Genomic DNA, 6000 nt, shown 5'->3' on the forward strand with positions numbered 1-6000 from the left:
CAGCTGTTTTTTAATTAAGTATGAGAAGCTAGGTGTAATTAATACTTGTTTTTTTTATGTATGTTTACTTTTTCTTTGATTGCTTGAAGTACCCCCTCTAGTTGCTAAATGTTTTACTGAGTTCTCATTATGTTTGTCTTTATCATTTTAATTCGGTAAGATTTAATAAGATTATTATCTAAAAATATCACTGGCCATCCTGAGTGATGAAAACCTATTCATGCCTCTATTATATTATTTGATATTTTCAGTCTATGTTTGTCTAGGTCATCTGGTGCCAGAGCTAATATGGAAGTTATGTTTCAAGATGGCGAAGGAGGCCATCTTGAATTTAGAGGTTAATATGGTCCCCAAACTTTACAATTTCTATTCCAGTGTATTAAGCATGTCAGAAATAGTGGAAAATTACATCTCTTTTGTCCATATAGGTCATATGGTGCCAAAGCTATTACATTGTATGTTTTTTCAAGATGGCGACGGCGGCCATCTTGGATTTAGAGGTCAAGATGGTCCCAAAACTTTACAATTACAATTCCAGTGTATTTGGCATGCCAGAAATAGTGGAAAAGGACATCTCATTTGTCCGTCTAGGTCATCTGGGGCCAGAGCTATTACAATTTATGTTTTTCAAGATGGCATTGGCGGCCATTTTGAATATTGCGCAATAAAAAAAGTTCCTATCACATTTCAGAGGTTCATAGGAGCTTTTCTTTTTTTTAAATGGTTCCTGACGTCAAATCCATCGAAAATAAATGGTCACGGAATCCAAAGAATATGAACTATGAATACCAGTCTGGTCGTCAATCTTAAGAACACCATATTGATAAAAAGCAATTGTCTTCACTAGTTCTGGGATGTACTGCAGGTGAAATACAAAAAACGAGGAAATGTAGCACGCGACTGCTGTTGTTACATCATCAACAACAGAAACTACCTCGCCTTCTGCAACTACTTTAAACTCTGTAGACACATGTGTCGATTTTTCATCCATTTCGATGTACACAGGATGTGTGGTGTCTTCATCCTTCAATAAATAAAAGTAAAAAGTAAATTACTCAATATTGCTGTAAGCAACCAGATGTCTTATTCATACTTCAAGTACTAAATGGACAAAACTTAATTTATGCTACAATACAGCACATCAGTGCTTTGAGAAGCAATTTTGCAACATTTTTTTCTACAATTTGAGACCACTGCATGACATTACATAACACTATTAGTTATTATACAAGCATGAGTGGAATACAGAAAAACACGACAGTGCTTCTGCGTCCCATGTCAACATGGGATGCAGATTTTTTTGGGGGTTCATATTCCACGAGTTCGTGGGTGATCACCCCCACCCCATTTAAAGGAATAAACCATAAATAGGCAAGTTTTCCACAAATTTGTGCTAATTTGGATCAGAATTAAATACTCTAATCAAAAGTCCTTAAAATAAGTAAAAAAATAACCATGAACTTTGACACAATACCTTGACTTTTGACCCAGATTAAAAAAAAAAACATCATTCCGGAAATTTCATGAAAAAAAACTCTGCTTGATAGAGCAGATTACCACGTACAAAAACCATTAAATTTATTTGGGGTCATAAAATGAAGGTTCTGTGGTGGTTTTGCCAGAAAGGAGGTGGGGTGCATGCAAGTAGTATTCAGTTGACACACATTACCGCTTACACTAGAATTTAAAAAAAAAACTCGATCCGTGTTTTGTGTACAAAACATATGGACACGCGTTTAGGAATCAGACGTCTGGTTCCCAGACGCGTGTCCATATGTTTTTGTACGCAAAGCACGGATCGAGTGTTTTTTAATTCTAGGACAAACGTGTGTAGATAATTCTCCACGTTTGTCCTGGGAAAAAATAATATGCGCACGCTCGTCACGTGTCGTGACTTCGCGATGCGTTCGGCAGAGTTCGGGGACAATCAGCATGTAGTGTAGTGGTAAAACAGAGTATTTGGGGACTGAATAACAGTAAGAATTTATAACTTTTAACATTTTTTGAGATTGCGGAGCGAGTGGGTTCTCTGGTCGCCCCTTGGACATTGAGATATCAAAGGACACATTAGAGCCTAATTTTTGCGACATTAAAATAAAAATAAAGAGAGATTTTTGATTCCAAAATTCATTGAACAACCATTGAACCATCATCGTTTAAAGCGTGAGAGATATAAACCTATGAGGTTACGGGAGACGATAGCCGGACGAAACCGAAATAGTTCTAGCTAGGAGTAGTAGCTACTCTAGTACACTAGAAGTGGCTAAATCTCCCTTGTGCAACTTACATAATAGTAATAATGATTGGGTACGAAATGTCCTGCTTCAGGTATTCATGCAGAAATTTAATTTTGCCATCAATAAATATAAAATGTGAAAAACTGTTGACTGTGTCTGTGTAGGCAGTGAACTTACTTTGTCGAGTCCATGGTGAAAGTTGTATGGGATGTATGTAGGCCTGTGTACATGCACGTCAACCTGAAATACAAAACAAAGGTTTCTTAATTAAAATCCTTAAAGTGTTTGGGTACTTTTGTACGACCCAAAACGCAATGTCCAAAGGTTTACATTTAAAATTAAACTTACACAGTTTTAAGATAATGGTGGTAGAAAGCTTCCCTTAAAATACTTGCTGTGGTGCTGTAGTTTTTGAGAAATGAGGAAAACAATGTCACAAAAATAACTTTCGCCTCAGGATACAAACATTATTTAGCATGTACAGCGTATGTACCAGTAGCAGTACTGGTATTTACTATTTAATACGCGACTCTCCTGAAAACATCGCTTTGCCCTTTGTGATTTTCACCTTTTTCTCAAAAACTTGGCGACTATAAATCATGCTAATAAAATTGTTTTTTGTTTAGTTTGTTGTGACTCACAGCTAATTTCTGAATTGCTCATAACTTGCCGTCACTGCACTGGTGACTGGCTCAACAGAAACCGGTTGCTCGTGTATGGTGGTGTATTTACTTAAAAGTAGTGATAGCAATAGCAATTTTATACTACGTACAGCAGTACAACATACGTGTACTCCGCAGTACGTTAGTTCATAAAACTTTTTTGAGTTGATATTGAAATTTGAAAAGGGAAACTAAAAATGTTGCTTATGTAAGTTACGTTTGTTCATTCTCAGCCAGCAAGTCCTCTATTATGGAAAGCCAAATATGGAACGCCAAAGAGGCATTTAATCATCGGTGATGGTCTTTTGCAACCGGTGATCAAATTTGTCATCGTGGTGGTCCTATGCGATCGGTGATCAACTTTAGCGAGCGGTGATAATACACGATCGGGTGGTCCATTTTAGCGATCGGTCATGCATATTCATGATCGGTGATGGTATATAGCGATCGTCATGCATAGTCACGACCGTTGATGAGCTTTTGCAATCGTCCAACTTCAGGTGATTGGTGGTTGCTTTTTTGCAATCGGTCAACTTAGGGATCGGTGATGGCTTTTTTGCAATCGGTCAACTTAAGGGATCGGAAGTGGCTTTTTGCAATCAGTCAACTTAGGGATCGGTGGTGGGGCGGCTTTTGTCAATCGGTCACTTTTGCAACCGGTGATGGGATTTGGGATATCCGAATTTTGCGTCCGGTCGGTGGCAGGCCTACTTCCAAACCTATGATTGTGTAGATTGTGGATATTAATTGTTGTTATTTCTAGTTCACACCACCAATGGGAGGAATATTACCTCACCAGCGGTTGACTGACTTGCCAAACATTTTAGAAGAGTACCATTTTATAACTATGTAAGGGGGAACGCAACAAACTCAAATTAATCAGCTCTTTCTAAAAGCTAATAATACAACAACAAATGGTAGGAGAGGGTGTGGAAGGGTTATCTATTTCCCACAATTGGTTGTCGTCTTCCGGAAATGGTGTATGCCGGGAAAATACAAATATTTATATTCAGTGAAGGGAAATGTTTTTGAACAAGAGTCTCTACCGATAGTTTTGTGTGTAAGGGGAAATCTGAAATCATACAAGTAGCCCTGTGTAAACAGACCCGGAGGTGAGAACATTATGACCACACAAAAACCGTTTTGATGGAAAACACATATTATATGCATCATGAATGTGATGGACAAACACAGACCGGGACGCACTCAACACGTTTTATAAAAGGCTAGGTAAAGTATTATACAAATATTTCCTTGTAATAACGAGAGGCACGTATTAATTGAATCCAAAGCGAAAAACAGTACTATATAAAGTTCTTAATTTAGGGGGTGGGGGGGGGGGGGGGGGGGGTTGTGTAAAGTAGTAAAGATAAAGAGTTAAATCTTATATAAAATTGAAGCTTGAAAATAAGCTTTACTCTAACGTAATTTTGTTTTAAATTATTAATCAACTAACCTTGTGATCTTCATTTGCATATTTAATTAGTAAATCTTGTAGAACGCCATATCTCAAAAAGTATACTTCCGGGTCAACCGGAAGTTGGCCCATTTTTGTTTCAGTTATACTACACAATCAAATCTTCATTTTTGTTTCAGTTATAGACCTCCTTTTAATTTTTACTTTGGAAACCGTGACCCCATGTTGACCTCTATTTTCGGGTCAACCTGAATTGGGACCAGATCTCAGACCTATACAGCCTATTTCAAACTTGTTCCAGTGTTCCGCGACCCCATGTTGACTTCTTTATCCGGGTCAACCGGAAGTGGACCATATCTCAAGAACTATACACCGATTTTCAAACTTTTTTTCAGTTGCAAACTCCTTTGTGTTAAATATTAACTTTGCGAAAAATGTGTCCCCTTGTTGACCTCTACTTCAGGTCAACCGAAAGTGGGACCATACCTCAAGAACTACACCACTAATTTTTAAACCATTTTTACTTAGAGACTCTTTGAGCATTAAGGATTAACCTTAACAAAATTTGGCCCCCCATATTGACCTAGCTCTACTTCCAGGTCACCCAGAAGTGGGACAATATCCCAAGAACTTCACAACCTATGTTCAAACCTTTTTTCAGTTATAGCCTAACAAACAGTACTGTATCGGGCCAATGGTGGCATGTACCGGCGTCGAGTTTCGATACGGTGCCGTTAAATATGATGATGATATTGAGCCAGAATTGGGCCAGTGCTGGCCTTCTTCCGGTCAAGCGTCATGCTCTTGCTAGTAAAGTGCCCACACTGGGCCAATGTCGGTTTTATAGAGGCAAACTATTTTAGTTAGGACGGAGGTTTGCCTGTCTTGGCCAATATTGGTTTTGTGCGGCACACCGTTTCGGCAAAATGATGAACCTTTAATGGGCCAATGCTGGTTTTGTAGCGGTGCACCATTTTGGGAAAGTGGTAGAAAACCTGCAGTGGTCCAATACTGGTTTTGTGGCACACCATTTGAGAAAACAGGCAGAAAACCTCTCATTGAGCCAATACTGGTTTTGTAGCTGCACACCATTTTTGTCAAAATGGTGTCATATAGAAAACCTTTTCGGGGCCAATCATGCCAATACTGGCTTTGGCAAAACGGTAAAGAAATATGTTCTAAACTACTGGTTTGTTGGCGGCACACCATTTTTATTTTATTGTTTTTTACATAGCATTTTTAATTTGATTTATTCATTGCTGCTGTTTTTTCATTTTTTATGTTTTGTGTTTATTATGGACAACTACACTTTATTGTAATGAACTTTTTATTGCATTAATTTCATTTAAATTTAATATATTTGATTTCCTTTTTGCATTTTTGTTTTATTAATAAAAACTTACGAGTTAAAATGCTGGTTGAATTTTCGTCTGATAATGAAAGTTTAACTTTCTGTCATCTGTCTACTGGTTTGTTGTCGGCACACCATTTTCGCAAAATGGTAGAAAACCTCTATTGTGCCAACACTGGTTTTGTAGCTGCACCATAGACAATCGGGCCAATGGTGGCATGTACCGGCGTCGAGTTTCGATACGGTGCCGTTAAATATGATGATATTGAGCCAGAATTGGGCCAGTGCTGGCCTTCTTCCGGTCAAGCGTCATGCTCTTGCTAAAGTGCCCAC

General features: G+C 38.2%; 1 long non-coding RNA gene across 1 annotated transcript; it reads right to left on the reverse strand.

Moving 5' to 3' along the window:
• Window positions 1-702: 702 nt before the first annotated feature.
• On the reverse strand, window positions 703-2999 carry LOC117294999. The gene is made up of 3 exons (XR_004519609.1): window positions 2879-2999; window positions 2415-2477; window positions 703-1024 (listed from the first exon to the last, which is right to left on the reverse strand). It is a non-coding gene; the product is annotated as an uncharacterized LOC117294999 (long non-coding RNA).
• Between the last annotated feature and the right edge of the window lie 3001 nt (window positions 3000-6000).

Source organism: Asterias rubens, chromosome 9, assembly GCF_902459465.1.
Source record: "Asterias rubens chromosome 9, eAstRub1.3, whole genome shotgun sequence".
NCBI lineage: Eukaryota > Metazoa > Echinodermata > Asteroidea > Forcipulatida > Asteriidae > Asterias > Asterias rubens.